Raw genomic sequence first — 27,297 nt, 5'->3', positions numbered from 1 at the left:
AACTGAACTCTTTTTGGAATATTTCTTCTGTTAAAATAATTAAAGACGTTGTCCGCTACTTTTTTATCCTCAGGATAGGTCCTCCGTGTCTGATCGGTGTCTGACACCCGGCCCCCCACCCATCAACTGTTCTCGGTGGTAACTGGAAATGTTCACTTCCAGAGCTGCCCCGTCAACTGATAGTGGCCGCGGCTGGGTACTGCACATCCACCTCCCATGCAAATCAATAAGAGGTGGATGTCCAATATCCGGCCGCAGCCACTATCAGAAGACAAGGCAGCTCCAGGACTCAGCATTTCCAGCTGCCACCTGCCGCCGCCGTGACCTAGGAAGGCTGATTGGCGGGGGTACTGGGTGTCGGATCCCAACCAATCGGACATAGAAGACGAGGCAGCTCCAGGACTCAGCATCTCCAGCTGCCTCCTGCCGCCGCCGTGACCTAGGAAGGCTGATTGGCGGGGGTACTGGGTGTCAGATACCGGCCAATCGGACATAGAAGACGAGGCAGCTCCAGGACTCAGCATTTCCAGCTGCCTCCTGCCGCCGCCGTGACCTAGGAAGGCTGATTGACGGGGGTACTGGGTGTCAGATCCCGGCCAATCGGACATAGAAGACGAGGCAGCTCCAGGACTCAGCATTTCCAGCTGCCTCCAGCTGCCGCCGTGACCTAGGAAGACTGATTGGCGGGGGTACTGGGTGTCGGATCCCAACCAATCGGACATAGAAGACGAGGCAGCTCCAGGACTCAGCATTTCCAGCTGCCTCCAGCTGCCGCCGTGACCTAGGAAGACTGATTGGCGGGGGTACTGGGTGTCGGATCCCAACCAATCGGACATAGAAGACGAGGCAGCTCCAGGACTCAGCATTTCCAGCTGCCTCCAGCTGCCGCCGTGACCTAGGAAGACTGATTGGCGGGGGTACTGGGTGTCAGATCCCAGCCAATCAGACATAGAAGACGAGGCAGCTCCAGGACTCAGCATTTCCAGCTGCCTCCTGCCGCCGCTGTGACCTAGGAAGGCTGATTGGCGAGGGTACTGGGTGTCGGATCCCAACCAATCGGACATAGAAGACGAGGCAGCTCCAGGACTCAGCATTTCCAGCTGCCTCCTGCCGCCGCCGTGACCTAGGAAGGCTGATTGGCAGGGGTACTGGGTGTCGGATCCCGGCCAATCGGACATAGTCGGACACATCAAAGTAGTGGACAGCCTCATTAATAATAAAACTAACTGTGAAGATCTGAGGTTGAGGGTTGTCGTAATCACCTAGGCAGATTAACATTGCAATTATGCTTCTTCTCTCATCCACGGTCTTACAGCAACTAGGGCTGGATGGCCAAAACGAGATGTTCACAAGATCCCAAAGCAGGACCGGTAGTTCCACTGTCTCCCAACTTTTGGTTGGCCCAAAGCTTTTGTATCTCCCACTGGTATGATCTACAGTCACAGCCTGTGATCCACCAGACAACGGATACCACAACAGTAGCGCATATATACAGCTCCAGATGGCTTCGTCAGTGTCTTATGAACCCCAAGTCGCCCCCAGGCTTTGAGCCCGGCCCCCGGGAAACACCCCACTCAAAGCAAAGTGTGCACTGCTAGAGGTATTTTCCTGAGGCTGAGCCCCTCACCTGGGACTGCACGTGAGACCCCCTGTGGTGAGGGCTACACTGGGTCTACAATCATCCTCCACGCAATGGGACTAGTGGCTGGGAAAACAATGGCTTAATTGAGGGCCTTGTGGCACTAACGAGAGTAATGGAATGATTGCTTTAATCTAATTACCAATATCATGCCTGGCCTTCTGTGCATAAGATCATCCAGCAACTCTCTCCTCATGGCTCCGGGGTCTGGATAGGCATGGTATGTGTACACGGCATCCCTCTCCATCCATTAACATTTTATTGTGTATCTTAAACTGACAAGCAAGAAAATCTCTAAGAAACCACAACAATGAGTTCGATGTAACCAGTGCTCCCTGCTGGAAATAGTCTGCATTCCCTTACAGCCGTGGACTTGACTCTACATCCATTGGTCCAATAGTCTTTAGTCCACAGAAAGTTTCTCACACTCCTGATTATCTGAGATTCTAAATATTCTGTCTGTGCATTTTTTCCTCGCAAACTTAGTGTCCCTTATTATGCTTTAGGGTCCTAAACCCTATACTCCCCTCACTGCTCACTTCTCTGGCCTCTCCGCTCCTCATTGCACCCATCCTGTCCTCTTCGCATCTTCGGATATCCTCCGCTCGCGCTGAAGTAACGCTGATGACGCCTGGGAGGGTTCTGCACAAAAGGTCAGGACATCATGACGTACGCCGTGACCTTGAGGGCACATGCGCAGGACCGGCACCTGAAAAAGTCTCGGCTCAGTGAGAAAAGCGTAGGGATTTCAGCATGAGGGGCGGAGATCAGAAGATGTGATAAGATAATGGTGGGTGACGGTGAGGAGAGGAGAATCCGGACAAGTGAGCGGTAAGGAGGTTTCAGGGATTTTTTTTACATTTTTTTTCAACCTTTTGATGCCCGCCAGTTTGCTAAATTTTTGCAGAAGCAAATTAATAAAATTCTCTATTGGTCGATTAAGGATTTTTTGGGGGTAAAATTCACTTCTATTCGAACATACAGTACAGACCAAAAGTTTGGACACACCTTCTCATCTCTAGAACAACTGTTAAGAGGAGACTTTGTGCAGCAGCCTTCATGGTAAAATAGCTGCTAGGAAACCACTGCTAAGGACAGGCAACAAGCAGAAGAGACTTGTTTGGGCTAAAGAACACAAGGAATGGACATTAGACCAGTGGAAATCTGGGCTTTGGTCTGATGAGTCCAAATTTGAGATCTTTGGATCCAACCACCGTGTCTTTGTAGAAAAGGTGAACGGATGGACTCTACATGGCTGGTTCCCACCGTGAAGCATGGAGGAGGAGGTGTGATGGTGTGGGGGGGGCTTTGCTGGTGACACTGTTGTGGATTTATTCAAAATTGAAGGCATACAGAACCAGCATGGCTACCACAGCATCTTGCAGCGGCATGCTATTCCATCCGGTTTGTATTTAGTTGGACCATCATTTACTTTTCAACAGGACAATGACTCCAAACACCTCCAGGCTGTGTAAGGGCTATCTGACTAAGAATGAGAGTGATGGGGTGCTACACCAGATGACCTCGCCTCCACAGTCACCAGACCTGAACCCAATCGAGATGGTTTGGGGTGAGTTGGACCGCAGAGTGAAGGCAAAAGGGCCAACAAGTGCTAAGCATCTCTGGGGACTCCTTCAAGACTGTTTGAAGACCATTTCCGGTAACTACCTCTTGAAGCTCATCAAGAGAATGCCAAGAGTGTGCAAAGCAGTAACCAAAGAACCTAGAATATAAGACATATTTTCAGTTGTTTTAAACTTTTATAAGTATTTCATTCCACATGTTTTCATTCATAGTTTTGATGCCTTCAATGTAAATCTACAATTCTCAGAGTCCAGAAAATAAAGAAAACTCTTTGAATGACAAAGTGTGTCCTAACCTTTGGTCTGTACTGTATATGCTCATCTCTGCCTTTATACAAAATCGAGCTACTTTTACAACAAGGACAGCTCTAAGTGAAGAATGGCAAAAATAACTAATCGTCTATGTAGCGTAGCCAACAATTTCAATTATGGAGGGAGACCAGATATAGGGTAATTTTATTTTTTTTTTTTTGAGTGGGGGGGAGGTAGTAAAATTGCCCTAAATTAGTATATACTAGTGCATTTAGATTTATGAATACATATCCGAGAGCTGCCAAAAAAAAAAATTCTAACAATGGCCTAGAGGAATTTACGATAAAAAAAAACAACAAAAAAAAAAAACACAAAGTGCTGATATTTGTTCAGTGGTGAAAGAAAACTGGAACATGGAGAAGAGAAAGGCCCGGGGCGAGAGCAGATGTCACACGGTGCTTCCGACAAATTAGTAAAGCAAAATCACTCTTCAGGTTAATTACAAGGAGAAGCCACACACGGAGCAAAACAAGACGCGAAAACACCTCGCATTGTATTCCAGGAGACAGCATGAAATCTCCTCACAATCCCATGTTCCCCGCTCTTCTGGGCGTTCACCCCACAGTGTTTCTCTCAGGCATAGGTGGGAGTACGACACGTGCATAAAACAACTTAAAAAAATATTCTGATTGTCGTCCTGTTGTGTCTTTTTATAAGCTGACAGGAGTGGGGGGAAGAGTAATAACAATTCTGGAAAAAAAATAACCCTTTCAAAATCTATTGAAAATATAAGTAAATAATACTGCCCCCGCAAACCAAGAGTATAACTGCTATGATACTGTCCACTACTGACAACACCATAATCAATATACTACTGCCCATGTAAAAACATACACCTATCACAATACTGTCCCCTATGTGGAAAAACATAACTACTATAATACTGCCCCCTATGTACAAGAATATAAAGAATATAACTACTATAAAACTGCCCTTATGTACAAGAATATAACTACTATAATACTGCCCCTATGTACAAGAATATAAAGAATATAACTACTATAATACTGCCTCCTATGTACAAGAATATAACTACTATAATACTAGCCCTATGTACAAGAATATAGCTACTATAATACTGCCCCTATGTACAAGAATATAACTACTATAATACTGCTCCTATCTACAAGAATATAACTACTATAATACCCCCTATGTACAAGAATATAACTACTATAATACTGCTCCTATCTACAAGAATATAACTACTATAATACTGCCCCTATGTACAAGAATATAACTACTATAATACTGCCCCATGTACAAGACTATAACTACTATAATACTGCCCCTATGTACAAGACTATAACTACTATAATACTGGCCCTATGTACAAGAATATAACTACTATAATACTGCCCCTATGTACAAGAATATAACTACTATAATACTGCCCCTATGTACAAGAATATAACTACTATAATACTGCTCCTATGTACAAGAATATAACTACTATAATACTGCCCACTATGTACAAGAATATAACTACTATAATACTGCCCACTATGTACAAGAATATAACTACTATAATACTGCCCACTATGTACAAGAATATAACTACTATAATACTGCCCCCTATGTACAAGACTATAACTACTATAATACTGGCCCTATGTACAAGAATATAACTACTATAATACTGCCCCTATGTACAAGAATATAACTACTATAATACTGCTCCTATGTACAAGACTATAACTACTATAATACTGGCCCTATGTACAAGAATATAACTACTATAATACTGCCCCTATGTACAAGAATATAACTACTATAATACTGCCCCTATGTACAAGACTATAACTACTATAATACTGCCCCTATGTACAAGACTATAACTACTATAATACTGCCCCTATGTACAAGAATATAACTACTATAATACTGCCCCTATGTACAAGACTATAACTACTATAATATTGCCCTCTATGTACAAGAATATAACTACTATAATACTGCCCCCTATGTACAAGAATATAACTACTATAATACTGCCCCTATGTACAAGAATATAACTACTATAATACTGCCCCCTATGTACAAGAATATAACTACTATAATACTGCCCCTATGTACAAGAATATAACTACTATAATACTGCTCCTATGTACATGAATATAACTAATATAATACTGCTCCTATGTACATGAATATAACTACTATAATACTGCCCCTATGTACAAGAATAAAACTACTATAATACTGCTCCTATGTACAAGAATATAACTACTATAATACTGCCCCTATTTACATGAATATAACTACTATAATACTGCCCCTATGTACAAGAATATAACTACTATAATACTGCCCCCTAAGTACAAGAATATAACTACTATAATACTGCTCCTATGTACAAGAATATAACTACTATAATACTGCTCCTATGTACATGAATATAACTACTATAATACTGCTCCTATGTACAAGAATAAAACTATTATAATACTGCCCCTATGTACAAGAATATAACTACTATAATACTGCCCCCTATGTACACGAATATAACTACTATAATACTGCCCCTATGTACAAGAATATAACTACTATAATACTGCTCCTATGTACATGAATATAACTATTATAATACTGCCCCTATGTACATGAATATAACTACTATAATACTGCCCCTATGTACAAGAATATAACTACTATAATACTGCTCCTATGTACATGAATATAACTACTATAATACTGCCCCTATGTACAAGAATATAACTACTATAATACTGCCCCTATGTACAAGAATATAACTACTATAATACTGCTCCTATGTACAAGAATATAACTACTATAATACTGCCCCTATTTACATGAATATAACTACTATAATACTGCCCCTATGTACAAGAATAAAACTATTATAATACTGCCCCTATGTACAAGAATATAACTACTATAATACTGCCCCTATGTACAAGAATATAACTACTATAATACTGCCCCTATGAACAAGAATATAACTACTATAATACTGCCCACTATGTACAAGAATATAACTACTATAATACTGCCTCTATGTACAAGAATATTACTACTATAATACTGCCTCTATGTACAAGAATATTACTACTATAATACTGCCTCTATGTACAAGAATATTACTACTATAATACTGCTCCTATGTACAAGAATATAACTGCTATAATACTGCCCCTATGTACAAGAATATAACTACTATAATACTGCCTCTATGTACAAGAATATTACTACTATAATACTGCTCCTATGTACAAGAATATAACTGCTATAATACTGCCCCTTAATGTGCTGAACATAGAGGAGGGTGTGCAGTAGAATACGCTTTGCTTGTTCTATGGGGCAGTACTCTGGCAGGTGGTGTTGTGGATTATCTGGCGTGTTATTAGAGGACGCCGGCTCGCACACCGCCTGACACAATACAAACAACTGGAGGAATGAAAAACTAAAATGTGAGATAAAAACACCAAAGGGCTTTATCTTTCTGTTTTAGCAACATATGGACAAAATAAGCAGCCACAACCGTGGCATGTGCTATTACGCCAAACAATGGTAACATGACCTAGTGAGACAACACACTGCCCTCAATGACAACTCTGCGCGGCGTGCATTGTGAAAACACCACCATGTAAAGTAAACCACACACTCATCTGCTGAAAGAAAACAGGTAATAGTTATGTGTACTATTCACACCAATGTATTTATATTACACATTTGTTTCTAAAATAAAAAAAGCGAATTTGCAAAGAGTTTTGATTAAAAATCAACAATGAATGTGTACGCAGCTCTCCTGCAGAATAATGTGTGTGCATGGTTATAGTGTATAAACAATCCCTGTCTGTAGTCTGATCCCAAGAGCTCCTCTACTCCAAGAAGATGAAAGTAAAATGAAGAAACTACTAGTGATGAGCGGGCACTATCATGCTCCAGTGCTCGGTACCAAACACCCGAGCATGGTAGTGCGCGCTCATCACTAGTTACTAGTACAGAGCACCCGAGCATGGTAGTGCCCGCTCATCACTAGTTACAAATACCGAGCACCTGAGCATGGTAGTGCCCGCTCATCACTAGTTACCAGTACAGAGCACCCGAGCATGGTAGTGCCCGCTCATCACTAGTTACTAGTACAGAGCACCCGAGCATGGTAGTGCCCGCTCATCACTAGTTACTAGTACAGAGCACCCGAGCATGGTAGTGCCCGCTCATCACTAGTTACTAGTACAGAGCACCCGAGCATGGTAGTGCCCGCTCATCACTAGTTACTAGTACAGAGCACCCGAGCATGGTAGTGCCCGCTCATCACTAGTTCCGAGTACTGAGCACCCGAGCATGGTAGTGCCCACTCATCACTAGTTACGAGTACTGAGCAGCCGAGCATGGTAGTGCCTGCTCATCACTAGTTACGAGTACTGAGCACCCGAGCATGGTAGTGCTCGCTCATCACTAGATACCAGTACTGAGCACCCGAGCATGGTAGTGCCCGCTCATCACTAGTTACCAGTACTGAGCACCCGAGCATGGTAGTGCCCGCTCATCACTAGTTACCAGTACAGAGCACCCGAGCATGGTAGTGCCCGCTCATCACTAGTTACCAGTACTGAGCACCCGAGCATGGTAGTGCCCGCTCATCACTAGTTACTATTACTGAGCACCCGAGCATGGTAGTGCCTGCTCATCACTAGTTACGAGTACTGAGCACCCGAGCATGGTAGTGCTCGCTCATTACTAGATACCAGTACTGAGCACCCGAGCATGGTAGTGCCCGCTCATCACTAGTTACCAGTACTGAGCACCCGAGCATGGTAGTGCCCGCTCATCACTAGTTACCAGTACAGAGCACCCGAGCATGGTAGTGCCCGCTCATCACTAGTTACCAGTACTGAGCACCCGAGCATGGTAGTGCCCGCTCATCACTAGTTACCAGTACTGAGCACCCGAGCATGGTAGTGCCCGCTCATCACTAGTTACGAGTACTGAGCACCCGAGCATGGTAGTGCTCGCTCATCACTAGTTACCAGTACTGAGCACCCGAGCATGGTAGTGCCCGCTCATCACTAGTTACGAGTACCGAGCACCCGAGCATGGTAGTGCCCGCGCATCACTAGTTACTAGTACCGAGCACCCGAGCATGGTAGTGCCCGCTCATCACTAGTTACGAGTACCGAGCACCCGAGCATGGTAGTGCCCACTCATCACTAGTTACTAGTACCGAGCACCCGAGCATGGTAGTGCCCGCGCATCACTAGTTACTAGTACCGAGCACCCGAGCATGGTAGTGCCCACTCATCACTAGTTACTAGTACCGAGCACCCGAGCATGGTAATGCCCGCTCATCACTAGTTACGAGTACCGAGCACCCGAGCATGGTAGTGCCCGCTCATCACTAGTTGCTAGTACCGAGCACCCGAGCATGGTAGTGCCCGCGCATCACTAGTTACTAGTACCGAGCACCCGAGCATGGTAGTGCCCGCTCATCACTAGATACAAGTACTGAGCACTCGAGCATGGTAGTGCCCGCTCATCACTACTTACTAGTACCGAGCACCCGAGCATGGTAGTGCCCGCTCATCACTAGTTAACAGTACTGAGCACCCGAGCATGGTAGTGCCCACTCGTCACTAGTTACCAGTACTGAGCACCCGAGCATGGTAGTGCCCACTCATCACTAGTTACCAGTACTGAGCACCCGAGCATGGTAGTGCCCACTCGTCACTAGTTACCAGTACTGAGCACCCGAGCATGGTAGTGCCCACTCGTCACTAGTTACCAGTACTGAGCACCCGAGCATGGTAGTGCCCGCTCATCACTAGTTACCAGTACTGAGCACCCAAGCATGGTAGTGCTCACTCATCACTAGTTACCAGTACTGAGCACCCGAGCATGGTAGTGCCCGCTCATCACTAGTTACCAGTACTGAGCACCCGAGCATGGTAGTGCCCGCTCGTCACTAGTTACCAGTACTGAGCACCCGAGCATGGTAGTGCTCACTCTGTCACGGTACAGTGATGGGGGGGAAGAGAGGGGCGTAGACCCTTGCCCTTGCTTGCCCTGAGATGGGTGTGATTGAGTGCCTACCCAGTCTTCACCAGAGCTTCTGATGGTGAGGATGGGCTTGTCTGATTATAGGAACCAGGTACCACTCCAGGGAAGCTCCTGGTTGTTGCACTCAACCAAGGGGGGCTTGTCAAGGTATATACTGCCACTAAGGAAGGAAAGGAAGGGACAGACTCTGATATTTACCCTAAGCAACCCTGAGCTTCCTGGCATCCCTAGGTGGGTTCTTTCACCCATCTAGATCACGTTCCTTGAGCACAGCCCTGTCTAGTGCGCAGGGCAGCGGAAACAATAGTCCCTCTCTAAGTTAAATACACAGAAGTGATAAGGCAGACGGGTAAAAGAAAAAGCAGTCGTACAGGGCACACCAATCTATGTGAAGGAGTAAAGGCAACGGAACAGTGAGGCAAACTGAAATGGGCTGAAAGAAAGGGAAAATACCAAACAACTTCCAAACTGCAATCTCCAGCTATGGCTCTCAAAAATGATTTAGTCCACAGCTCACAAGTCCACTTCTGAGGACTAGGTACAGCAAAGCTATCACTGGCAACTCCCTGAGCTGAAAGGAGAGTATTTATAGAAGAGGTGAATGGGAAACTCAGAACAGCTGAGACCCGGCTTTTCATCCCAAATTAGGAGACCAGATGAACTGCTTAACCCTTGCAGAACAAAATCAAAGAGAATCTGCACAGAGAGCAGTATTAACCACCTTTGGAAATGTAGCACTGTGCTGCAATCTCCTGACACCTGAAATAGAGGGGTCCACTCTCAGTCATGGTACCCTAGTGACATGCTCAGTACTAGAAACCACATATAACAATATACACAGAGTTCGTATGGGGACAGATAGGTCTGTATGTAAGAAAGGTAAAGATATTTTTAGCTAAGCCTTTGAGCAGGGTAACATTTTTATTTAGCATGCACTGGAGCAATACAATGAGTTGCAAAAGTGTGCACGACCTGGTTTCTTTCAGACTCTTTTAGGGTCCTTCAAAAGGAAATGACTTATGATTCTCCTACTCTCCTCATCTTATAAAGATGACGAAGCTCCTGAAATGACCTCAGCTTGATTCAGAACCCGGTGTCGCAGCTGATTCACCATTTTCTTCACATCCCTGAAGAATGTGAAAAATACCCACATCCCGGGTAGACCTCGTCTACTTTGGTGTCACCAAACTGATCAAAACGTGACGCACAACTCAAAGACACAAAAGCCGATATGGCGCCCTCATTTCAAGGAGTTACACACATAACAGACGCTGTTTGATTTTCTTTTTTTTTTCCATGGCAGATTGCAGAAGACAAAAGAATTTTATTCCTTTCACTCTTGCGCTGAGAATCCGTCTGCCAAGAGATGACTAACAAGCCTACCTAAATCACAATTACATTAGGAGTCCAGGAAGAGGGATCAATGTGCTCAGCCAACGTAAGCTATTGAGACAATCTGTCTGCCTGCCAGGCTTTTCCTAAATTCAACACCTTTCAAAACAGATTGTTCTCCCGTCTGCTTCACAATGTCTCTGCTAAGCCTCACCAGCCGCAACCGAGTCATTACAAGTCAAGCTCTGCCAACCTACTCAATGGCCAGGTTTCGTTTTTTTCTTTTCTCGATATGGTACACGGCTCTTCAATAAGTATTTTGAGAAGCACACAAGAGCTTCTGAGAAGTTACTGTAGGCTCCATACAGGCCTCAAACCTTATTTTCGAAATTATTGGCCAATCATTCTCAGTGTGGTGTTTGGGTAAGTGTTCTTGGGGCCCAAAGTCATGCACCCTTTCCAGAGGTCCCTGTCCCCCAAGAAAATAGTAAAACAACTACAGCTATAACCCCGATACACAATTGATAAAATAAATTTAAACCCGCTGATTTCGGAGGGACCGGTCATCCATCTAATGGGTATTGTGGTTCCTACATGCCCATACACATGGAGGTTTGTAACCCAGAGAGAGGCTTCAGTTTAGTGCAGGTTCCCAGTATTTTGAGGTATGCCTTGACGTGGCTATTGGGCAGATACTGAAATGGCCATTTTTGTATGTTTGAGTATTTCATAGTTCAACAGTCTTTTTTTGTTATTATATGTGATGTTCAGTTTTGCACCTGTTCAGACTGCATTTTGGGAGTGCAGTCAGTCTTTTTGTCTAGATTATGGAGTTATAGGCTCTGATTGCACCCATTCTCATTAGCCACAGGTGATTTTATTCTTCAGTAGCAGGTTCCTACATGCCCATACACATGGAGGTTTGTAGCCCAGAGAGGTTTCAGTTTAGTGTAGGTTCCCAGTAGTAACAAGATATGCCTTGACGTGGCTACTGGGCAGATACTGAAATGGCCATTTTTGTATGCTAAATATCTAAATTTTCCCTAGATTTGCTTAAGCAGTAATGCATATCTAAATTTTTGCATTCACTGTTTGCATGGTTTAGTATTTCAGAGTTCAACTGTCTTTTTTGTTATTATATGTGATGTTCAGTTTTGCACCTGTTCAGACTGCATTTTGGGAGTGCCGTCCGCTTTTTGCCTAGATTATGGAGTCATGTCCTCTGACTGTGCACCCCTCCCCCATTAGCCACAGGTGATTTTATTCTCTAGTAGCAGGTTCCTACTTACCCATACACATGGAGGGGTCTAGCTCAGAGAGAGGCTTCAGTTTAGTGTAGGTTCCCAGTAATGAGATATGCCTTGACGTGGCTACTGGGCAGATATATAAATGGCCATTTTTGTATGCTAAATAACTCAATTTTTCCTACATTTCCTTAAGCAGTAATGCATATCTTTATTCTTACAGTTATTGTTTGCATGATTTAGCATATCAGGGTGCAACTGTCATTTTTTGTTGGGTATTGTGGTGTCCTAGCTCTCCCCCAACAAATTATGTTTGAGGGAAGGATCAGTCATGTTGACCATTAACACCCAATTCATTTAGCCTTCCAGGAGAACAGCCGCCTCCAGAGGCTTAAAGTTACCCATACAGATCGTTGCGTTGACAGGTTAACTCCCCTAGTCAAATCGAGCTGACATGTTAGTTTCAAATGGAAGAGGGCCATAAGTCTCTTCTAGAAGACGTCTCTCTTCCAAGGAGAGATGTAAAAACTTAGCACTCAAGATCAATGTGAAAAGTGTTTTTTATTGTGAAGAACTTGTAGGACCAACACAAGCACAGGCGTTTCGGTCAAAAGACCTTCATCAATGTGTGTGCAGAAGGTCCTCAGAAAGTATAGTAGCGTTGCAAGCGGCATAGCTGGGTATGACGAGGTGTCCACCGTTGTCTATGTGGCACTTGTGTTGGTCCTACAAGTTCTTCACAATAAAAACCCCTATTCACATTGATCTTGAGTGCCAAGTTTCTACAACTACTTGAGACAGTTTTGGATCCTACTTTTGCACCACCATAGAAGTGCCGTGTGTATCATCTCACTCAATATCTCCCACGGGAATATAGGCATAAAATGATGAACTCCAATATAACCCCATCCTTCTTTTCCAAAGACCTGCCATTAGGGGGAGAGCCAGGTGACCAATGACTCTCTGATTGCAATGAAGTCATTGGGCTCAGTCCCATTTTACCTAAGCTTGAGGCTTAATACTTTACAAGGTGCGGTTCACTTGAAGAAAAGCATGAACCTACGGCCCGAGGAAGAAATTTCTCAGCAAAAAAATAGATTTATGACCAAAGAACAAGATCCAAGGGTTTCCGTACGATGTCTACAAGTAGATCGCAATCTATTTCATGGCCTCTGGTGATCCAGAATGGTATTCGAGCATGAAGGTTGAATGTCAACAGGAGGTTTGGAAGGTAGATAATGGCCACCATCTACAATAAGTAGTCTTTATAGTTACCTACTGGTGAAATGTTTGACAACTGCACCCAATGCAAGAGTAATGCTATTTGTTGAATGAGTGCACGTTGATTACAACTCGAAGATTAGACGAGAATGGGTGGACGATGATAAGAAGCCGGCAATGCCGAAATGTAAAGCTAATAGTGGTGGTTTCTTTATATTACCGATACAAGATATATTTTTCAGAGTAAATATTTCTGCTTGAATAAGAATCTATGAGGCTCTGAGGACAAGTTCAAAGCAAGAAAAAACAAGACTCAGATCTGCAAGACACTCAATAGACACAACACACAAGAAGCAAAACCAATAAAGTCTTCTGTGGAGGGTGAAATCTGGCACTAGAACAAAACTGCGAAACATGAACGGGATTTGGGTATCGCGATTGCCAAGTTAGCGAAGTTCAAAAGCTTCTGTATCCTGTGGTCTTCTTTATGTTTTTTTGGGGTTATTTTTACTCTATGTATTATTGTATTCTAGGGAACCTGTATTACTTGATTTATGGAGAAATGTCTTCATGATGTTCTTCTAAATTATGTTCCCGAAAAACTTGGATGATGCAACTGGCAAAAACCATCAACAGAGAGATCATCAACGCGTAAGCCACATCCTACAAAAGTTTGTTTTTTTCTCAAAAACTCTACCATGTAGGATATTTATATGAAAGTATATTTTCCGGAATAGTAATCCGGTAACTAACACGTCACGAGACAGCTCGCCCTTCGTCTTGGCCGGATGACCTAATACTGCCTTGACATTTTGAAGCTTCTCTGCAATCCTAAAAGAAAGCAGCTACAGCCTGAAGATGACAAGTATCCCAATGCAATAAATGTGGTTAAAACTGTATGTATGATATGTAGATGAGTAATAAAGTACTAAAATGTTTTTTTTTTCATTAGTCATTGGTTCTATGTTTGGTGCCAGCTATAAAACTGTTGGCGCCAAGGTAAACTTGTCGTCTCCTTAGTATGAAGCCGTAATGAGCTTGAATGAGGCAGCTTTTATAAACTTGCTTCTTGGTAGTAGTTTTGAAGATTATAAAAGACAGTAAAAGAAAAGGAAAGCAATTTTTTTTTCCATTACTGAGATTAGTATCTTGGATAAGAGCAAATTGGCAAAAACAAATGACTGCGTTCTACTCACTAGGAAAATCAACTGTGTAGAAGAGTCTATATTGTTTATATCGCCCTCATATCTTCCATTCAACCACTTTAGAATCAGGTCAGCTTCGGTACTCCATAATCCATTAGTAAACCTCAATATACACTATGTCACGGGCAGATTTTACTATGTATATATTAAACACGCAGTAACTCACTTCACCCCGTTTGAGAATCACTCTTTTACCCAAAGCCATCGTCTTTTTAAACATAGCCTAGATGCATCAAGAAAACGACTAGGTTGCTCTTAAGACAACACATGTCTGAACTTCTACTATCTTCGCGAGTGTCTTACTTAACCACAAAATCTATATTGAAGCCTCCTGACTCTTCCCCTAACACAAGAAGTCAGGGGAATTAAAAACCTGATCCTTCTGTGCCAACCGGAGGTAGGACGCTGCTGAAGATGTCTTGACGACAGTGGTTTACTCTACTCTACCCAAAATCCACAACACTAGAACTCATGGCTGTGCCAAAGACTCAAGTACATCAGAAATCCAGGAGAGATGAGTTTTAGGCAACTTCTATCTGATGTATATGGCTACCTTAACTCTGACATTGACCTCTTCATCGCCTTTCGACTATTACTCAGTCTTGACCCTTCACATCTGTTTTCTGCTACTTGTTGACCAACTAGTTTTGACCCCTGAGCAATCTTCTAGCTATGGCTTCAACTTTTCCTCTGGTTTGTCATATCCTAGCTCATCTGGCTTTATTTTATGACTGATTGTTATACCACTCTACACACCTCCAATTAGTGACTCTTCCAAGGAATCTTATTTGGAAAGACCCTATAACATTGATGTGGTTGTAGGGTCAAAAGCTAGGATATTTGTAAGACTAAATATAACCACCTGCAACTCAGTTTAGGAAGAGATAATCTTTTGCAGTTAAAGGAAATCTCTCAGGATCCACCCTGGCATGTAGGTGACAGAAACATGAACAAAATTATACCTTGATATCTACGATCTGATATCTTTTTGTAGAGCAATCCAAGATTTTCTTAATATGTAAATGAGCTGTTAAGATCTATGGCCCGGACATAGATTTGCCTGAGAATCTGCCTCTAGAGCTTAATTTAAATGGGACATTACCAGTGTAAGACATGTAGATAAGGAGAACAGACTGTCAGTCATTACATGTCTCACACTTTCCCTTTTAAAATAACCTCTGGAGGCAGATTCTTAGGGAAATTTTAACAGCTTATTTACATATTAAGAAAAATATGGATTGTGAAGACACAGCCCTGTTCAATGTCTGTCAGGGGTTAATGTTCTTAATTTGGCCAGACATGGATCCCTTTTGTGTGTTAACTCGTGTTTGTTAAGTCATTGTTTTCCGTTGGACTCATCGGAGCCTTTCATTGTCTGAGGTTGTGTATTGCTAATATAATAATAATAATAATAATAATAATAATAATGTAAATCCCCTCAGCCTCTCTATCTACCTCACTCAAAGGAGAATTATACAGGAGAATCAACTATGCAGATTGGAATGCCACCCAATAAGAGCACAGCATTATTTCACCAATCCGGTAAGACAACAATACCCTAGGAAGTGTGCCCAGGAGATCTAAAAAAGGGACTGCTTGAGTCACTAGGGTGTTCTTTTGCTACATGGATTCAATCTAGGGGTTTCGGGCCCGGATGGATGTCCTTTATCCAGCCCAAAAACTTTGGCGCCAGTTAGGGGATCCAAAACTAGATTATATTGTGTAGGAGTACCTCCGAGGATTCTAGGATTCGGATGGAAGTAACCCATTCGGTTACCTGGCTACGGACTTTGCTGTGCTCGTGAAGCTTCCTACGCTTGCCACTATCCTGTTCTCGGTGAGTGCCTGCCAAAAGCAAGGTGCTGCTGGTTTGGTGTATGTGGCCCTGGAAGCTAATAACGCATCTAATCCCAGATGAGCCAGCGCAAAGGTGAGACTATGTTGCCTGTTACATCATGTGATTTGCATGGTTTTGTGTTATATGCCTTTGACTGTTGGGAATCCAATAAAGTTTAATCATTGTGGTTCCTGCACCATGTGTTGTCTGAGTAGTGCTCTACCCATGGGTAAGGAGTTCGGACGTTCAGTTGGGATGAGGTCTGGTCCATGTGGTCTATCTAAAGGCGGCTGGGCCAGCGGGCGAGAGCCCCCACTGACCCCCGTGTCTCCACATGGATTACTCTTGAATAAGACATAGGATCGCAGATATCAAGGTATCATTTTATTATACTTTCCACAACCTGTATGTCCACAGATACGACTTACGAAGGTTCCTCCTACTGACAAAATTCCTTTAAGGATTCTTTAGTGAGAACGGTAACACACTCATTCTAGGTTGTCTACATTACGGCAAAAAACACTGCCTGAAAGAATGTAACATTCAAGATACATCCAAGGAGAAAAAGAAGACTGAGCTATGATTCAAGGAACATCATGTGTAATCTCAAACGAAACCAGATACAGCAATGATGAACCATTAGTATTGTCCACTGCGAAGCAGGGAAATCTAATAACCCTGATTTTTAGAGTCAGTAATCTTCTCCCAAAGGAGTTGTGTTTCAGAGTCCTGGAGATTGCATCATTCCTCCGGAATAAGAACCAAGAAGATACTGAACATTCCACGAGGTCCCAAGACAAACTCAACAGGTTATCAGGAGCCGGTAACAAATCCGGCCGTCATAATCGATTGGGCAGAATGGACTCCAAGACTGTACAAAGCGTCTTTATTCCTTATTTCTTGCCCACAAAAAAAAAAAGAAAAACAAAACTGACTGAGAAGGAAGGCATGGAGCTGGACGCAAGGCCTATCGGGTGACTCTAATGCTCAGCTGTGATATGGACTTTGTGCCTTGAAATAGACAGGCATCCTTTGAAGAACATGATCCTGGATGATCACAATGGCTGCAAGTAAAAAGAACCACTTCATTGACTTTTTAGGATGGTCCATCAGATTCTATCGGGATACTCATCAGGATTCAAACTAATTCAAATGGTAATGGTCAACAATGTAAAAAGGCTCCAATTTCCGGATTTACTTACTCATCCAAAAGGTAAAACAAAAGATCGCTATGGCATTAGAAAAATGCAGGATTTCTTGGCATCAACCTTCAGAGTGAGGCATTAAATGAAAATTATTTATACAATGGTTAAATGTCTGACACCAAAATAGCAGGGTTTTGGTTTTTTTTTTTACATTTTCCTTCCTATATTTTTAGGATTTAATTAAACCTTTAGCTCAAATAATTTCCAACATTTTTAGTGAGTCAAAAAATATGATAACCCATTAATTAAATTTGTGAAGGGGCCTCTGAAGAGTTCCCTGATCTGCTCGGGCCCTCACTAAACTTGTGAAGGGGGCTCTGAATAATAAAAATAAATAAATAAATGTTTATTTTTATATAGCGCTAACATATTCCGCAACGCTTTACATACATCAGGAACACTGTCCCCATTGGGGCTCACAATCTAAATTCCCTATCTGTATGTCTTTGGAGTGTGGGAAGAAACCGGAGAACCCGGAGGAAACCCACGCAAACACGGGGAGAACATACAAACTCCTTGCAGAAGTTGTCCTTGATGGGATTCGAACCCAGGACCCCAGTGCTGCAAGACTACAGTGCTAACCACTGAACCACCGTGACGCCCTAAATAATCCCATCATCTGCTGGGACCCTCATCGAACTTGTGAAGGGGGCTCTGAAAAGTCCCATCATCTGCTGAGACCTTTACCGAACTTGTGAAAGGGGTTCTGAAGAGTCCCATCATCTGCTGGTTTCCTCACTGAACTTGTGAAGGGGGCTCTGAAGAGTCATTGAACTTGTGAAGACGGCTCTGAAGAGTCCCATTGTCTGCCAGGACCCTCACCAAACTTGTGAAGGGGGGGATCTGAAAAGTCATCGAACTTGTGAAGGCGGCTTAGAAGAGTCCCATTGTTTGCCGGGACCCTCACCGAACTTGTGAAGGGGGCTCTGAAGAGTCCCATCGTCTGCCGCGACCCTCACCGAACTTGCAAAGGGGGCTCTGAAGAGTCCCATCATCGGCTGAGACCTTCACCAAACTTGTGAAGGGGCTCTGAAGAGTCCCATCACCTACCGGGACCATCACAAAACTTGTGGAAGGGGTTCTGAAAAGTCCCATCATCTGCTGGGACCATCACCAAACTTGTGAAGGGGGTTCTGAAGAGTCCCATCATCTGCTGGGACCATCACCAAACTTGTGAAGGGGGTTCTGAAGAGTCCCATCATCTGCTGGGACCATCACCAAACTTGTGAAGGGAGTTCTGAAGAGTCCCATCATCTGCTGGGACCATCACCAAACTTGTGAAGGGGGTTCTGAAGAGTCCCATCATCTGCTGGGACCATCACCAAACTTGTGAAGGGGGTTCTGAAGAGTCCCATCATCTGCTGAGATCCACACCGAACTTGTGAAGGGGGCTCTATTATCATTCTATTTTGATTAGACAACTAGAGAGTTTTTCTGGAACTTTACAAAATGATGAATTTTTTATTTAAGAAAACAGAGGCCAGACTTTTTAGCAAAAGTTAGGCTTTCTCGGTCCAAATTTCTGGGTTATGTGATCCCAGAATGTCGAGTGGGATTTAGTGCATTTCTCTAAGTTCATGTAGGAGTAAAAAAAAATATAGAGTACGACACATTAACCTTTAGAGCTGTGGAATTATGCAGATAAGCCTAGAGTCTTCTTATCGGAAACCCCGATATATACACACAAGACGGAGACAGTGCTATCCAGGCCTACAAGGATCGAGGAATATAGATGATTAAGAAAACATTACTGGCAGCCTTGGCTTGCTACATTTCCCTAGTAAAACCATCAATCTTAGGCTTTGGATTATGGATGTCAAGGAGTTCTGTAAAGGTCATTTACCTTCAACATGTTATAAATGCCACCAAAGAACCTTGGTCCTTCAAGCTGCCTTCATCATGGTGCGGCACAGAACAAAGACCCATAGATGGACAATTACCGAATACTGAGAACTTCAAGCTAACTCCAGGGTCCGGAGTTCATTGATTTAATGTAAGAATTAAAACAGTGCTTGCTTTAGCTGCAATCACAGAGGAGATTCATAAACACCTCAGTGCACCGCTGAGATGAAATAACACGGCCGAGCCTTAAATAAATAACCATCCTGTGTGATTGTAATCCTCGACTTCTCCGGTTTCTTCTTAAAAGCCCTATTTATTTAACTTCTTGCCAGTAGCATCTTTCAGCTTCGTCCCCCCCCTCCCCCATTCCCTCCTCTGAGCAGTCTTACAATTAAAGAAAATTATCACTGATTGCGAAAGGGAAAAAAAAAGTCCCCAAAAGCCTAATTTTCTGTCGTCTGTAAAAGACGCATTAACTATTAGCCATGGTGGAATGTTCTCCGTTCACTCATCTTTTGAGAATTCCCACTTTCAGAAGATAACCTCCTTGAGAAGAACGATGTTCTTCAAGAAGGGTGGTCCTATCAAGAAAATAGGTCGAATTAAAAAAAAAGTTGTATATCAGCAGATATTCGGATTTAGATCTCGTCTTCTGGAAAGGTTCACTAAACCATGAAAAGTAAAATATTTACCTTGCGACACGAGAATACTTTAGAACTAAAGGTTGGGGCAAAGTAGACCTCACTGCTTTTCCTGGTCCAGCACCAGGTGTACATTTCTTACAATGGCATAAGATGTACCACAATCATTAGGAGGGTCACGCTTTTTAAAGGGGTTGTCAACTACTTTATATCGATAATCTATCACTAATATGAGATTGTTGAGTGCAAGAACCGGCATTGCATCGATCCACTGGTTTCAGTGGTGGCCAAAAGTGATCAACTGTAGATAGATAGATAGATAGATAGATAGATAGATAGATAGATATTAAGAGAACTTTTCATAACAACCTAGTCACATGATGTGATGTCACAAAAGGTTCTTAAGCAGTCTTATCCTCAATATCTAAACACTTGGGCCCGTAGGAGAATGCGGGCCCTGTGAAATTGCCCAGTTTTCTGTCCCTATTCCGTAATGCCAGTCCTGCATACCAGTTTGTCTCCTGCTAAGTTCTTTTAGACTCCTGCAATTAAGAGACCTTTCAATACAACATGTCACATCACTGTGGAGTCATCAAAAGTCCTTAAAGGGAACCTGTCACCAGATTTGGCAACCATAAGCTGTGGCTACCACCAGTGACCCCCTATATACAGCATTCCAGATTGCTGTATATACGAGCCCAGGCCGCTTTGTAGAACATAAAAAACACTTATTATATTCCCCTAGAGAGCGGTCCGGTCCGAGGGGCGTCGCTGCTCTTTGGTGTGGCGCCTCCTCTCTGCCGCGATCTCCGTCCTTCTTCTACTCAGCCCAGTATGGATGACGTGTCCTACGTCATCCACACAGGTTGACATTGCGGTTCTGCGCAGGCGCACTTTGATCTGTCCTGCTGAGGGCAGATGAAAGTACTGTAATACGAAGGAAAGGTTAAAGACCACCTGCGCATGCGCACTACAATACTTTGATCTGCCCTGAGCAGGGCAGAGAGAAGTGCGCCTGTGCAGGACCTCAATGCCGGCTAGTGTGGATGATGTAGGACGCAGCATGCACCTAGGCTTCAGAAGGAGGACCGCGATTGGCGTAGAGAGAAGGCGCCGGACCAGAAAGCAGTGACACCCATCAGACCAGACCGCCCCCTAGGAGAATATAATAAACGTGTTTTATGTTCTATAGAGCAGCCTGGGCTCTTATATACAGTATTGAAGAACGCTCAGTGGTGGTGGCCGCAGCTTATAGTCGCCAAATCTGGTGACAGGTCCCATTTAAACAATCTTAACCTTGGAATACAACTGATGGGATCCCTAAAAGAGTGCAGGCCCTGAGAAATTGCACAGTTTGACTCCAGCTAATGCCAGCAGTGGATTATTTTTGGAGTAGGGCTTATATATCAAGCATACTCCAAAAATCCTGAAAAATCATGCTAGGGCTAATATAATAAAATTTATTAAAAAATAATTAATATATTTTCTTTATAGTGATGTTTCCATCACCTGTTTTGATAAATCTGCCTCGATATGTGAAATATAGAAATAGCAACCTAGGTTCTCAACGTTGTCAAACTCCTACGTAACGATATTCAGCCTCCTCTGTGAGAACATGTCTGCCGGCAGTAATATAGTTATATAGATGACGTTATTATAAGATATCTGGTGCCGGGCGTACAGGTAAGAGCCAGATCTCAGCAGGGTACACTGTAACAATATGTTAAAGGTGATAACAAACCACAACTTGGATCCATCAAACGATAGAAATGAATACCTGCCATCTGGCAAAAGTGTAATGTTCAGATCCACAGACAGAAGCTTCCACTGATACTGAACTCGTAAAAGTGTAAGAACACAGGAAAGTTCCTAAAAATGGTTATAGGTGCCAGACAGTAAAATCAGTATCGTGTAGGCCGTACATGCCTGATATTCAGCAGACTTGTCAAAAACTGAGTAAGGCTTCTATCCTGTAGATGCTAAGGATTGTCGGTAAAGTCTAGAACATTTTTTAGGTGACTCCGGAACATACGGCACAAGCAAATGTAAAGGCTTTGGACACTTGAAGTCCAGTACTTTGCAGCCTACTGTCCCACATACACAATAAATAGCTGTCAGCCAAACAATCAGTCAGAATATCACTTCCAAATCCCTCATACAAAGAAAGATTTGGCCGAGAGTTCTTGTAGTCTCTACAAGAGAGCCACCACCACTCACTCAGTTGACTTATCTTCCTGAGAACAAAAGGATCGGCCATTGGAATGCTAAAGAGCTGGATCCTTCTCTCCCCCAACATCATTTCTCATGGGAAAGTTGTAAGACCTCATACAAATTAGACCCTTGGCCAATCTCACTGATATCGATTGAGTTGGGAAGACATTAGTCTACAGTGTATGGGGACCTTTAGAGAGTACACTGTGGATCTTTTATATTCCAGACATCTGCTCCCAAAGAAGGTCAATGTTCTCCTTCCCAAAGCTCTCAACCCAAATGTGTCCATGGAAAACGCGTAGGATTAATTTTTTGTGGACTAATCTGGAATATGGCCATGCAATCATTCCATTTAGTGTGCTCCTTCTAAGGGGTACTAACGTTTTAGAATATCTATGAAATTCTTAGCATTGGACAATAAGAAATCCAAAATTAGGTTCTACAGCACCTAAAAGGGTTTTTTTGGGATTAAACAGATTCAATAGAGCTAAGCTGCAATACCAAGTATGGTCCGTTGTGGTACTGTTTTAGTAAGGAAGCAGTCAACGTCTCCTAATCCTGCGCACCCCTCCGAGATAGCTTGTGTTATCCTCCTGTATATAAAAGGTTTAGTCTCCTTTTTAAGGAAATGCTAGGATGTTCAGATGTCTTAAAGCGATTGTCCACTACTAGGACAACCCCAGGTAAAATAATAAAGCAATACTCCCCTCCTGTACCGCCGCCCTTCCAGCTGCAGCGCTCGCTTCTTGTTGATTCACTCTTTTGGTCCGAAGGTGGGGAGACAGATGCCAGCGCTGTTTGGACGCGGGACTTGCGTGATGTCACAACCCCACGAGTCCCAGCACTATGAGCCTGGACACCGCTAGATGGGAGGCAAGTTTAGGCCTTATTGTTTTACCTGGGGGAACTTATGGAATCAGAAGGGGGTTGTCCTAGTAATGGACAACCCCTTTAAAGCGAGTCTGTCAGCACAAAAAGTCTGTTCAAAAACAGCACAATTGATTGGTACACCCTTGGTGTTGCGGAGCATTTCATCTTCAAACCTATCAATCCCAGAGAAGGGTCAAGACAGATGGAAAAAAAGGAAGTGGGAGGGTGCCTTGAACTGTTTGGCCCTTGCTTGGTTTGAACTAACATTTCAGAGTTCCACGGACTAGTATCAGCACAAAATGACTGTTCAAACCAAGCACTATTGATTGGTACATCCTTGGTGTGGTGGAGCAATTTATCTTCAAACCTATTAATCCCAGAGAAGGGTCAAGACAGATGGAAAAAAAAGGAGATGGGAAGGTGTCTTGAACTGTTTGGCCTGTGCTTGGTTTGAACTAACATTCAGAAATCCACGGATCAGTATCAGCACAAAAAGTCTGCTCAAACCAATCACTATTGATTGGTGCACCCTTGGCGTGGCGGAGCAATTTATCTTCAAACCTATCAATCCCTGAGAAAGGCGGAGAAATATTGAAAAAATGGAAGTGGGAAGGTGCCTTCAACTGTTTAGCCTGTGCTTGGTTTGAACGGTCATTTTCTGTTAACGGACTCCCTTTCAGGACCTTAAGACATGAATTGTTTATGGCCATCTTCTCCAAATATTACTTAAAAGTACATATCAATGGTCTTATAAGGAACAATGGATTTAGAGTGTTAGTTATTCAAGGCAGAAGTCAAGTCTCCATGTCTCACAAAGTCTTTCAGCTCTTCAGTTTCTGTCTCCACTTAACATTTCAGAATTTCTTGGATTGGTGTCTGCACAAAATGACTGTTCAAAGCAAGCAGCATTGATTGGTGTCCCTTTGACATAGCGGAGCAATTTATCTTCAAACCTATCAATCCCAGAGAAGGGTGGAGAAAGATGAAAAAAGGAGATGGGAAGGTGCCTTGAACTGTTTGGCTTGTGCTTGGTTTGAACGGTCATTTTCTGCCGATAGACTGACATGAATTGTTTATGACCATCTATTACTTAAAATTTCATATCAATGGTCTTATAGGGAACAATGGATTTATAAAGTTAGTTCTTCAAGGCAGAAGTTAAGTCTCCAAGTTTCTCGAAGTCTTTCAGCTCTTCAGTTTCTGTCTCCACTTAACATTCGAGAATTCCACGGATTAGTGTGAAATCAGCAGTAGTTATGACGGTTCAGAAGGAGACCACGGGTCATGCCCTCTAAAGCCACACACTAATGATAACAATCTATCAACATGCCATCTAAGTCTGGAGAAAAGTCTTCCTTTATGTTGAGTGGATGTGGGTATTTTCACAAGCTTTACTTGTACAGAGACGCCTCCAGGATCCCAACCGGAAGCGCGGGCTGCAGCATTGTCTCTCTAATCTCTACGGCTTTCCATTCACTTTTCCTTGCTCGTCTATAAAATTCTCTAATCAAACCCATAAAAACAACAGAGCAGATTCACAGCTAATCTCTACATTTGCGTGCAGAGACTAAACGAAAAACGACGCCAATCTCTGAATTCACAAGTTGTCACTTGTAGAATTGGAGAGAACCCTTACATCCTGAAGAAGAGTCACATGTGCTTCTACGAGCTTAGGTCTAATACAATAAGTATTTTAGATTTTTTTTCTCTTCTTAATTTACAATTTTATAAAATTATAAAAAATATTTGATTTCTATTTCCTATAGGTTTACCAATTTGGATTGTTTGGTAATACTTCCCCCAAAGGTGGGAATATAGACCCAGTGTAAAGATGTCTGAGGAACTTCCTTCCCTAAAACAATAAGTCCGATAAAGAATTGGATTGCAATTGAAGGATATAACATCAAGAAAACATGACAATTCAAGACAAAATCATTGTACTCAAAAATTCAACCAGGACTGCGGAACTACAAAAATTTTTCCATCAAAATTAATCCATTATTTTATCTCAGTTTCCAACATATTTTTTCCCCAAAAACACACTCTGGTATAGGAAAAACTGTTAGTTTTTTTTTTTTATATTTAAAAATACTGAATTCATTGCAATTTATCATTTTTTTCTTCTAATATATTATATATATATATATATATATATATATATATATATATATATATATATATATATATATATAAAAAATATATATATATCTAAAAATATAAAAATTATATATATATATATATATATATATATATATATATGTGTATGTGCATATATATATACATATGTGTATACATATGCATATATATATATATATATATATATATATATATATATATATATATAGAGTACTGAATTATTTAATGCCAACATCCCCAGTGATCTCAGTTATATGTGTATATATGTATATATATATATATATATATATATATATATATATATATATATATATATATATATATATACAGTTAGGTCCAGAAATATTTGGACAGTGACACAATTTTCGCGAGTTGGGCTCTGCATGCCACCACATTGGATTTGAAATGAAACCTCTACAACAGAATTCAAGTGCAGATTGTAACGTTTAATTTGAAGGTTTGAACAAAAATATCTGATAGAAATTGTAGGAATTGTACACATTTCTTTACAAACACTCCACATTTTAGGAGGTCAAAAGTAATTGGACAAATAAACCAAACCCAAACAAAATATTTTTATTTTCAATATTTTGTTGCGAATCCTTTGGAGGCAATCACTGCCTTAAGTCTGGAACCCATGGACATCACCAAACGCTGGGTTTCCTCCTTCTTAATGCTTTGCCAGGCCTTTACAGCCGCAGCCTTCAGGTCTTGCTTGTTTGTGGGTCTTTCCGTCTTAAGTCTGGATTTGAGCAAGTGAAATGCATGCTCAATTGGGTTAAGATCTGGTGATTGACTTGGCCATTGCAGAATGTTCCACGTTTTTGCACTCATGAACTCCTGGGTAGCTTTGGCTGTATGCTTGGGGTCATTGTCCATCTGTACTATGAAGCGCCGTCCGATCAACTTTGCGGCATTTGGCTGAATCTGGGCTGAAAGTATATCCCGGTACACTTCAGAATTCATCCGGCTACTCTTGTCTGCTGTTATGTCATCAATAAACACAAGTGACCCAGTGCCATTGAAAGCCATGCATGCCCATGCCATCACGTTGCCTCCACCATGTTTTACAGAGGATGTGGTGTGCCTTGGATCATGTGCCGTTCCCTTTCTTCTCCAAACTTTTTTCTTCCCATCATTCTGGTACAGGTTGATCTTTGTCTCATCTGTCCATAGAATACTTTTCCAGAACTGAGCTGGCTTCATGAGGTGTTTTTCAGCAAATTTAACTCTGGCCTGTCTATTTTTGGAATTGATGAATGGTTTGCATCTAGATGTGAACCCTTTGTATTTACTTTCATGGAGTCTTCTCTTTACTGTTGACTTAGAGACAGATACACCTACTTCACTGAGAGTGTTCCGGACTTCAGTTGATGTTGTGAACGGGTTCTTCTTCACCAAAGAAAGTATGCGGCGATCATCCACCACTGTTGTCATCCGTGGACGCCCAGGCCTTTTTGAGTTCCCAAGCTCACCAGTCAATTCCTTTTTTCTCAGAATGTACCCGACTGTTGATTTTGCTACTCCAAGCATGTCTGCTATCTCTCTGATGGATTTTTTCTTTTTTTTCAGCCTCAGGATGTTCTGCTTCACCTCAATTGAGAGTTCCTTAGACCGCATGTTGTCTGGTCACAGCAACAGCTTCCAAATGCAAAACCACACACCTGTTATCAACCCCAGACCTTTTAACTACTTCATTGATTACAGGTTAACGAGGGAGACGCCTTCAGAGTTAATTGCAGCCCTTAGAGTCCCTTGTCCAATTACTTTTGGCCCCTTGAAAAAGAGGAGGCTATGCATTACAGAGCTATGATTCCTAAACCCTTTCTCCGATTTGGATGTGAAAACTCTCATATTGCAGCTGGGAGTGTGCACTTTCAGCCCATATTATATATATAATTGTATTTCTGAACATGTTTTTGTAAACAGCTAAAATAACAAAAGTTGTGTCACTGTCCAAATATTTCTGGACCTAACTGTATATATATATTATATTTA

At 42.4% G+C, this 27,297-nt stretch overlaps 1 protein-coding gene across 2 annotated transcripts in view; it reads right to left on the bottom strand.

Moving 5' to 3' along the window:
* The window catches only part of FGFRL1 (fibroblast growth factor receptor like 1), a 245,675-nt gene that overhangs the window by 130,157 nt on the left and 88,221 nt on the right, over positions 1-27,297 (bottom strand). The window lies entirely within an intron of this gene.

The sequence above is a fragment of the Anomaloglossus baeobatrachus genome, chromosome 1 (assembly GCF_048569485.1).
Source record: "Anomaloglossus baeobatrachus isolate aAnoBae1 chromosome 1, aAnoBae1.hap1, whole genome shotgun sequence".
Taxonomy (NCBI): Eukaryota; Metazoa; Chordata; class Amphibia; order Anura; family Aromobatidae; genus Anomaloglossus; species Anomaloglossus baeobatrachus.
Note: the sequence above shows the minus strand (reverse complement) of the source record. Positions and strands in the feature narration are given on the sequence as shown.